Source organism: Ursus arctos, chromosome X (assembly GCF_023065955.2).
Source record: "Ursus arctos isolate Adak ecotype North America chromosome X, UrsArc2.0, whole genome shotgun sequence".
NCBI classification, from domain to species: domain Eukaryota; kingdom Metazoa; phylum Chordata; class Mammalia; order Carnivora; family Ursidae; genus Ursus; species Ursus arctos.
This window is the reverse complement of record NC_079873.1, coordinates 19,374,636-19,385,694: the sequence shown is the minus strand read 5'-3', so window position 1 is coordinate 19,385,694 and position 11,059 is coordinate 19,374,636. Positions and strand designations below refer to the sequence as shown.

The 11,059-nt window shown below is 37.9% G+C and overlaps 1 protein-coding gene across 3 annotated transcripts in view; it reads left to right on the top strand.

Moving 5' to 3' along the window:
• The window catches only part of KLHL15 (kelch like family member 15), a 34,733-nt gene that overhangs the window by 329 nt on the left and 23,345 nt on the right, over positions 1–11,059 (top strand). For 2 of the 3 annotated variants that reach the window (XM_057310620.1, XM_026480179.4), the window contains exon 2: positions 334–533. The gene's annotated coding sequence lies outside the window, so the exon portion shown is untranslated. Of the gene's footprint in view, positions 1–74; positions 534–11,059 lie in introns of those variants that run through there. The other variant, XM_026480181.4, reaches the window with a different exon arrangement.

Genomic DNA, 11,059 nt, shown 5'->3' with positions numbered 1-11,059 from the left:
CCCTGGCTCGTGGCCCCGCACGCTCCGCCCCTTGCCCGCCCCTTTCCCGCCTTCCTCCACCCCCGGCGTGGGTGATCCTGAGGCTCGGCGCGCTTCGGGGCAGAAGCCCGGAGACGCCGTCGTCGACGCCGCTACCGCCGGCGCTTCTGCCGCTGCCCGCGGCCCCCCAGCCCTTTTCCCCGCCCGTGGCCCCGAATCGGCTCTCCGGCCGAGCCCCGCCGGGCGCCGCGAGGCCCCTGGCGTTGGCAAGGCCGGGCCCGGCCCCGACGCCGCGCCGCCTTGCGCCGAGCCCGACTGTCTCGACTCGCGACTCAGCGCTGTCTTCTTTCCCAGGACTGGTTCCGAGGGGGCCGCAGGCGCGCAGACTCGCCCCCCGCAGGAGCGTCCCGGCCCGGTCCGGGAGCGGCCCCTTGTAGAGGTTCGAGGAGCCTGCCGAGTGCCATCCCGGCGCCCGACCGCCCACCGCCCGGCCCGCCGGCCCGCTTCTTCCTGATGCAGACTGCCGTCCACTAGAGGTTGGACAGACCCCCGAGGTGCGTAGCCGCCCCTGGCCCTCCGGCCTGCAGGAGACCGGGCTTCGTCCGCGGCCCCGCGCTGGGCGCGGATTCGGTAGCGTTTTCTGCACAGACCCGAGTCAAACATTTGGTAGACGCCGGGACCTAATTTGTCTTTGAGTTTACTTAAATTGTTTGAAATATGATTTTTTTCAAGGAGGGGGAAAAAAACGGAAGAAGCATAATTCAGCCATTTTTTGCAGCACACAGCTGCAGGTACCATGATTATTTTCTCCCTAACCCGTTCCTTCCCTTTAAAAATTCTGTTTATGCCTGAAATAGAACTATGCGAAATGCGAGGCATAAAACGTGGAATCAGAAGGTCTGGGTTCGACTGGGTGACGCTGAGAAAATCGCTTACCGAACCTCGGTTTCTTATCTATGAAATCTAGTCAGTAATAGCCACATCACAGGGTAGTGAGGACTATATGAGGTCATATATGTGAAAATAACCTATAGCTGTAAAGTGTTGTAAAAATGCAAAGCAATTTTTTAAGTAACCCTTGCCAGAGTGGTTAATGTTGTAGTGGCTAACTGTTGCTGCCTCTTTTTTTTTTCCGGTATTATAAGTATAAGCAATAAGTATGGAATAGCGAAGCAGTGCTGTGAATCGACTAGATATATAATAGTCACGTTGCTTGGCTTTCTTCCTACGAAATGCTAACTGCTTATTTAAATAACGGTATTCTTTAATTCAAATTTAACGTTACTGTAGTGCTTTGCTTTTCATTTTTCTAGGCCGCTTATGCCCCTTTTCTTGGAATATTTATTTAACACTTGATGTTTAGTCTTATATACTTTACGAATTTATATTTATTTTTGTTGATCTGATTTAATGGTAACTTAGAAAATGGTTTTAAGATACATACTCTAATTTTAATGCTATTTTTCATGTCTAGGGAACAGGATGCCTGAATATCTCTACTAATCTGAAAATTGTTTTTGAAGAGCTTACAAATGCATTCAGATTTCTGTAATTCTTAACAGATCTAGAAATGTATAGAAATTTTCTACTTTTTGACAATGTAATAGTGTTTATATAATTCTCTTTTTAAATCATCACAACACTTAGTGGGTGCTTAGAACCAGTTTTTCAGTGGGAATTGGTGTTAATTTGCATTCTATTGCTGATTTAACTTAGGAGGAATAATAGAAGAGTAAATATTTGTGGTTTGAGAAATTGGATTTATTATTTGTCAGAACTAACGTGTGTAACAGCAGATCAGTATGGAATCATTTCTACTGGGTACATCAAAAATGTAGTATGGTTTGGCTTAAAAATGGTCCACAAAAAGTGAAAGAGAAGCATTTTTTTTAGTATATTGTTATTTTTAGCCAGCAAATGGTTTTTTGAGCTTTTTTCTGAAATGTTTTATTTTATAACCCAATACCAGTTGTTTTTTTGAGTATGTTTCTGTGTTTTGTAAAAAGGCAGAATAATATAAGCGGGCACGATTAAATTAGCAAATGGAAGAGCCTGTTTTAATGTGTTAGCTTTTATACATTGGACTTATCATTTGTCCTGAAGATAAAATTTTGGCAAATCACTGCTTTATTGGGAATTTCAAGGTTTGACCTTCTCTCTGCCTTGGTTTGGGTTATCTGGGGCTAAAATGTTGGAACCAGGGCTGGCTTGGCTTCATGGGTGATCAGAAGGGCCCTGAAGTTGGTGTAATAATCTGCATGTAAAACTGGCATTGTACAATATAAAGGTGAACAGTAAAATTCATGCTAATTTAAATTTTTAATTTTTCTTCACTTAGAACGCATTAACCAACAAATAAAAAAAACACCATGAGAAGTCGGGAGAGACCACAGAAGAAAGGAGAAAGCTTTTTATTTTAGTACCTTTAACGACATTTTTTTCCTGCTTTTGGACAAGAGGGCCCAAGTTTTCATTTCACTTGGGCTCCAAAAATTAGCTGGGCTGTTTTCAGCTTGCCCTTCACTTTGTAAATATTTTAAGAGTAAATAACATTAACTGGGAGAAGAATGAATATTTAGTTTGAGGGATTGAATTAATTTAGTAGCATATATTTCCTCTGAACTGGAATGCTGTAGTTGGTGTGGGGTTTTTTATTGAAGAGAAATGAAAGTCATTGGTGAAGCATTGTAGGATACTGGTTAAACATAGAGGGTCTAAAGTGGGGCAGACCCCAACTCCACCACTTAAGAATCATAGCCTTGGGCAAGTTCCTTAACCTCTGTGAGCTTTTGATTCTTCTCATCCTTAAATCAGGGATGGTTACAGAACATGGAGCTTACGAAAATTAAATTTATCTCTTCATCCAACAAATATTTATTAAGCACTTACTATGTGCCAAGTGCTGTTATTTCTAGGTTGTGAGGGATACAACAGTCAAAGCAAAACTGAAAAAAAGAAAACCCATAAAAAGCAAACTAATTAAGGAAAAGAGACTGTTACCTCTATTTTAATATACTTTAGAGAAAAATAAAGCAGAAAGGGAAAGTGAGGATTTCTGGTTGTGGGAGTGGGTGAGGTTTTTTTGGTTTTGGTTTTTTGGTTTTTGTTGGTTTTTTTTTTTTTTTAGAGATAGGGGTTTGGGAAGGCCTCGCTGAGATGACACAGGAGTAAAGACTTGAAGGAAGCCCTATATATCTGGAGATGTAGTGATCCAGGCAGAGGGAACAGCGAGTGTAGAAGCCTTAAGGTGGGTGTGTGGTTGGTTTTCAAGAAACAGAGAAAGAGGCCAGTGTATCTGGGGCAGGGTGAACAAGGGGGGAAGAGTAATAGGAGATAATTATTATTACCATCTTAAGAATCGTTGGAGGGGCTCTCATGGTTCTTCTTTGCTGTGGGTATATGTTGTACTGCTACAGGTCCAAAAGTGGAAGGCCTTTTCGGAATTAGAAATTTTTACTTTGGAAGAAACTAGAAAAGGCAAGGTATTTCCTCAGATACTCTGTTTTTAATATAAGGCCTTCGAAGCTCATCTGGCTGAATCATTGAAGCAAATAACAACAGATAGAAAATTTATTCCATTGTCTCTGGTAAAATCACTGAATTTAGTTAATGGTTTTACATCATTTAAAGATTTGCAGTAAATCTGTATCAGAACATCAAGACCTTCTGAAAGATTTAGTTTGTATAATTCTTAGAGAGAACTAGGATGTTGACATTATAATGTTGATGATTTCTTGTTAGGATATAGCTTAGAAGATTTGGGGTTTTATTCCCCAATAGAGGCTTTTCCTAGAATTCTCACTGGATCCAATCTCTAAAGGCTAGGAAAGCTGTTTTCCATGACATCACTCTTGGACTACTACTGCTCGTACTGAGGGATAGTCAGAGGAACATTAAATGAAAATCTAATGGAAAAAAAATAGCATTGAAGCAGGAGTAGTTTTTTTTCTTGCAAGGTTTCTTGTATTATAGAATGATTAAATGCTAAACATACCTGAAAAGTGAAGTAATTTGGATAATAGTGCCAACCTGGGGCTGGAGAACCCAGAGCCTTCCTAAAAGCTTAAACGGTTATTTGCAATTTGGTACTGAGTTATAAAAACATTTAGATAGACAAGAATTTCCAGTATTAAACAAATTAAAGTTATGCAGCTTTTCCTCCCATGTTAAAATGAGTTGTTTCTCAATTTGAATAGTGTATCCAAGAGTAAAATGACTGCTAATAGAGCTAATACAGTGAGTCCTTTTTTAAAATTTTCTTGCCTTTTATTTATTTTTTAAAAAATATTTTGTTTTTTTGACAGAGAGACAGCCAGGGAGAGAGGGAACACAGGCAGGGGGAGTGGGAGAGGAAGAAGCAGGCTCCCAGCAGAGGAGCCTGATGTGGGGCTCGATCCCAGGACCCTGGGATCACGCCTTTTAGATTGAGAAGTTAGCCACTTTGAGATTGCCAAACTTAAATTTTTTTCTTTATAAGTTACAGAAATGGTGAGAAACTTTATGACTCAAATTAATTCTATTTTTATCCATAGTAAGCCTTGCATTTTCTTTTCAGTGTGTGAGTATGGGATTTTCTTCTTTAGGCACCAACATTGGTAAGCTACAGTTTGAGGATGAAGGTAGTATGAAATAATTTAAATTTTTCATTGAAAATAAGTATACCAAGCTCTGAGAATCTAGCTTTTGTTCCGAATGATTTAGGATTTTGTATGAATTTTTAAGGACCTTTGGGAGGAATGTGAAAACATTAAATTAATGCTTATGGCATAAACATGGAGGTTAATTTTGAAACATCTTCTATTTAATTGCCTAGAATTTTACCTTCAAATCGGAATGGCAGCCTTCTAACTGAAAAGGAAGCATTTAATTTCTTTGCCTTTAATTTGCTGTCCAATTTTACCCCCACCAGACTTCTTTCTTTACTGGTCACTAGAGAGTTTGAACCATTAAAAATTTCTGTGATATAAATAGCTAATAGTCTTCCAGGGCAGAGGTAGGAAGAGTATGTTTTATGTATACGTGTGTGTTGTCATTGATCTCTTGATCATACCATCACTGGTACTGAAACCTTTTGGTCTCTAGACCTCATTATTGTCTTACATATTCTGGAGATCCTAAAGAGCTTCCGTTTATGTGGGTTTTTTCCGTTTATATTTACCATAATAGAAATTAAAACTGGAATATTAAAAAACCCATTACATGTTAATCTAAAGAGCATTTTTGATGAAAATTAAATGTTTTTCAAAAGCATACAAAACTTGGTAAGAAGACCTGATTTTTACCTTTTTGCAGATCTAATTAATGTCTGACTTAATGGAAGACAATGGGCTTCTTATCAGCTTCTGTATTTAATTTGTTACCATATCACACGTGTAGCTTCTGGACAATACTAAAGAATGAAAGTGAGAAAAACAACTTTTAAAATTATTACTATGAAAATAGTTTTGACTTTGTGGAGTCCTTTTAGGGGACGAGGACCCCATTTGTCCCTGGACTACACTTTGGAAATCGCTATACTAATCATTCTTATGCGTAGAAAAAATGAGGCTTTCTTTTTTTTAATCAGCGCCAAGTTGATGAAACAAGATAAATTCTTCAATATTTCTTTCCTAGTAGTATGAGTATGTCTTGTCATTTAAATTGGTTCCACTTTTGAAAAAAAACCTATTTGAAATTCTGAAGGCCAAGTTTAGAACATATACATATGTGGGTTTATAAAACATGATTTCCTTTAATCTGATGATCCGTATTGAAAAGTGATGATACAGAATTTCTGTACATTGAACATTTTGTATGTCAGTAAATCTCTCTCTCAAAGCCCCTTAACGGATTTTTTTCACCAGCCCTCATTGATTTATAGTTCTTATTTGAGCTTAGTTTTACAGTGATTCATTTTTATGATTATTTACTTATTCCATAAATTGCTATAAATCTTACAGAATTCTTATGCATAAGTTTTTGTATATTTTTCTTTTTGTATCACACTTTCCTTTTTCTAATTATTATTTTTTATTTGCTTGTATGTGTGTTTTGTGTTTTTATTTTAAGCCTCACTTTTTTTTTCTTTTCTTTGTAGCTTCCAGGGTATGGATTGTGAACCAAGTTGGTTTTGTTTCACGTGTTCATTTGTGAGTTTGGTCGTTTGATGCCTTAAGCATTGATGTTGTAGATCTTTGCTGTCCAATAGAATGTAATACAAGACACGTGTAATTTTAAATTTTCTCATAGTCACGGTTTTTTTTAAAGTAAAAAACAGGTGAAATTACTTTTAATATATTTTATTTAACCCATTGTATCCAAAATATTGTTTCAACGTGTGATCAGTACAAAAATTTATGAGATAATTTACACTTTCTTTTTTGTACTAACTCTTCAAAATCTGGCATCCATTTTATACTTACAACACATGTCAGTTTGGACTAGCCACATTTCAAGTGCTCCCTAGCCCTGTGACTAGTGGCTTATGTATTGAACAGCACAGATGTAGAGAGTAGCTACTCTGGTTAGGGCAGAAAAACTTGAAGAGCCCATAAAAGCTAGAAAATTATACTTGTGTGATGAGAAAAAAATGAAAAATAATGCCATTGTAAAATGAAGTCCAGTGTTTTGACTACCAGTACATCTCCTAATCTCTTATAAACTTACATTGTGATAAACCCTAGGGAGATGTGGGATCTGTAGGGTGATTTTGAGGGATATCAAGTTCCTTTGGTTTAAAGGAGCAAGAGGCAAGAGTTGGACAATGAAAGCCAAGATTGAGTGACCTCTGGTGGAGTGCCTTGCTCTGGGCTAGGCATTTAAGTGAATTCATTTAATTACCACTGCAACTCAATAATAAGGTGGTGATGATAATTCCTAATGTGTGGATGGAAACTGAAGTCAGGAAGTCAACTGAAATTCTCCAGGTCACACAGTGGTAAGTACTAGTGAGCACTCTTAATTTCAAAAGTTTTGTTCTTTCCAACAGAATACAAATTTCTTTGTATTTTTTGCAAATCAGATTCTAGTTTTATCTCTATTTCTAACTAGTTGTATGACCTTGAAAAATTTCACCCATCAACCTTAGTGTCTTTATCAAGTTAGAGTTGGCCTGGGTCCTAAGAGACTTCACTGATAAGGCAGGTTGGGGTTTGAAGGAAGTGCTGTGGCTAAGGAGTAGGGTTTTTCCAGAGACAACCAGACTTTTAAAGGGTCAGGTCTATTATATTGGTTCCAGTGGCACCAACTGAAGGGGCATAATAAGCCCTAACATTATGGTGTCCTTAAGGGCCACATACTGTTCTCAAATCTTTATGTGTATTAATCCATGTAATCCTCACAGCAACCTGTGAGGAAGGTTCTACTGATATTGATGTTGCTTTTTACAGATGAGGACCTTAGAGCACAGAGAGGGTAAATAGCTTGCCCCAAAGTCACAGAGCTGGTAAGAGAAAGAACTGGAATTCATACATGGCACCTGACTCCACACCTGTACTCTTTAACTCACTATTTCCATTTAGAGATTAAATGTTGGTCAGTTAATCACTGAGTATTTGATCATTTTCTGCTTATACACATGCTTCCCATTAAAATGTAAAATACTGCTGCTGCTCTAAAGCTGTTAGTCTTACTGATAGGTGCACCAAGCTTTTTCATGTAGAAAAGAATGATATGTCCCAGCTATCACAAATTAGTTTTAGAAGTCAATTTAGATCAAGTAAGCTTGACAAATGCATTGCTAAGACTTGAAAAATAACTATAGTTTATTTCGTCTGCGTGCCTGCGTAAGTGCGTTATACCTCTGTAGAATAAGTGAGAATTTCATGACTAAAAATTTTGAGTTCATCGTGTTAAATGTTCTCAATTTTACAGATGCAGAGATAAGACCAAGAAGGTTTGGTAACTTAAAGTGTAGCAATTTCTGTCCTAAAACTATATTAGTTAGGAACCTTGATTATAATACAAGGAAAAAACCCACCTAAGGTAGTAAAAATGGAATTCATTCTAAGCATGGAAGGATTTCTCTTAGAACTCAGGGGCAGGAATAGAGCTGGGCCTAGCAACTGAGAAAATGAAGGTGTTGGGGGCACTCCCTGTCTTCTTGTCTTAGCTTTATTCTTTCCCAGTTCACTGGCTTTCTGTGATACTCAGCCCGCATGGCAGGCAGAAGTTGGTGCCCACAGCTGCTCTTTGACATGTTCCAGCTCCAGTCATATGCAGTCAGTGCACATCTCTTTTTCCGTTTTCTCAATTCTTGACGAGAGAGTTCATGTTGATTCCTATTTCTCACCCGAGTCTGACCTTAGTGACTGGACAGGATCACAGAGTGGAAGCCTGCCTGCTTGGAGTCCCCCTTAGTGGGCTGGGTGCCCAGAGAAGTACAGGTGCAGTCCTTATATTTTTAGGGTCTTTTGACTCCCAGTTTACCAGTCATTCTCCTTTTCTTTTTCTTTTTTCCTTCTTTGCCCTATGATGTTTCAACCATAGGAAGTATCAGGAACCTAGATTGCTTCTTTTGAGAAAGAATCGTTTCTCCTTTTATTTTTTTTAACTGTTAATTTTTTTATTCAAGTACAATTAACATACAGCCTTATATTAGTTTCAGGTATACAGTATAATGATTCAGCAATTTTATACATTTCTCAGTGTTCATCAAGAGAAGTATACTTTTAATCCTCTTTATTTCACCCATCCCCCCCCCCCAACTTCCCCTCTGGCAGCCACCAGTTTGTTCTCTGTATTTAAGAGTCTGTTGTCTCCTTTTTTCCTTGTTCATTTGTTTTTAAAATTCTGCATATGAGTGAAATCATATGGTATTTGTCTTTCTTTGACTTAACTTTACTTAGCATTATACCCTCTAGGTCCGTCCTTCTTGTTGCAAATGGCAAGATTTCATTCTTTTTTTCTTTTTTATGGCTGAGTAATATTCTGACGTGTGTGTGTGTGTGTGTGTGTGTGTGTGTGATATAGCTCCACATTATTTATCCATTCATTAGTCAGTAGACACTTGGGTTGCTTCCGTATCTTGGCCATTGCAGATTGGTATAGCCACTATGGAAAACAGTATGGAGGTTCCGCAAAATATTAAAAATAGAATTACCATATGACCCAGTAATTCCACTTCCGGGTATTTACCCAAAGAAAATGAAAACATGAATTCAAAAAGATAAATGTACCTCTAAGCTTATTGAAGCATAGTAATTCCTTTTAAAAATTTCCTTTAGATGGAACCTTTTTTCAGGAAGGTAAATAATAGCTGTTTGAGACTTTATCAGATAGTGATAGCTGTTGAATAGAGAGGGTTATTTTGACAGTAAGCGAAATATATGGTATTTTAGGCACTATCAAAATAACAGATTAATAAAACACAAAGCAGTCTACTCTCAAGTATATGAACGCTAATGTCTAGTCTTGTACTACCGACTCTCCATTAAATGTGACCAATATCTTGACAAGTCAGAGTGATAATTGGTGATCCTGAGAAAGATAATGAAATATCAAGTATTTCATCTGGTTTAATTTATTGTGTTTTTAAATTCCAGTTATTTTGAAAATTGATCATTAGCGTGATGTGGGTAGTCCTCTATTAACCATAATGTTTGATTATTCAGATACCACACTGTGTGAGTTCCTTTTGTTCCCATTATGCAGTGGTGTACATATGCCTCATATCACTTGGAAAATTCTAAGCTCTAATTCTAATTTTACCTTTAAAAATAATTCAGGGTAAAAACCTTAATAGTTTATTTAATTTTGAATGTATTAGTAAAGTTGTTCTGCCAAGCATTGCTTACAGAGTCTAAAATATTTTATATCTCTTTTCCAAATGATAAACAGCCCTCTTGTGTTCTGCTTTTCCAAAATGAAAGTATAGCTTTTGGATTAATGGAGTACTGATTAAAAACTTTATAATAATTTTACCTTGTGCATACTTTGCTGTCTTAGGTAAGTAAACATGTCGTTTAATCAGTAAGACTTGAAGGTAAGTTAGGGACAAACTGGGACAAGAAGCACCTAGAATGCCTCTTGGTAAGATGGAGAATACGGAAGATAGAACTGATTGGGAGAGGGTAGAATTATGACTATTTTTAGACATGATGATTTTGAGATCCCAGTGGGGCACCCAGAAGTATCTAGCGGACCATTCACCATTTGGACAGAGATGGTCAAGGTATTGGTAAAGGTACGTGATAGGAGAAACCATGGGTTTAGATGAAGTCATTTAAGGAGACATAGTGTTTAGATGAGAAGAGAAAAGGTCTGAGAACAAAATTCTGGGAAACACCAGTGTTCATTCAAGAAAAATGAGCCCAGGGAGGAGATTGAGAAATAAGCAGCCCAGGAATAGGAAGACAATTGGGGAAATAGTGTCATGAAGCTGAGCAAGTGATAGCCCAGGGAAGAAGTCATGCTGCAGAAGGATTCTGAGAAATAGGGACTAAGATATAATCATTTGATTTGGCAATTAAAGTTTTTTTAATAGATTTTTTAAAATGAACTTTCAAAACAATAGTACACTTTTGTGGCAGGTAGATTAGAAAACACAGTTTAGCAAAAGGGAAAAAAATAGAACTGCTTGATATTCTACCATCCTGAGATAACCATTTTTAACATTATGGTATATTATCCTTTCAGACTTTTTTCTTTCTCATTAACAAAGGGTTTTTTTTAAAGATGACTTTAGACTGGGATAACTGCTGAATCAATGGGTTAATAGGTCAAGAAATTAAATATAGGGTGTCACAGATAAAATATTGATGAAACAAAGTAGAAATATACAGTGATAGCCTACTCACAAGAGTGGAGAAGTAGTGCTTTTAGCATGGCCGTGGAAGCTGCCTTTTCACTGCCACATCAGAGGGCTCTGCCAAATCCAGGGTGCAGTGGGGATTCCCGAAAGTCACATACCTCCATGCGTAACATCATACCTGGCGCACACGGAGACGCTCTTGCAGCAAGTAAAGGAGGAGGCATTGGAAATAGAGTGGGGAGATTGCAAAGGAAAGAACCTGGGAGATTGGTTGTAATACCAGAAGGTCTAAGCTGGAGAAGGACGGAAAGTAAAGTTTGGAAATGATAGGCCAAGTGAAAAGAGGGGCGA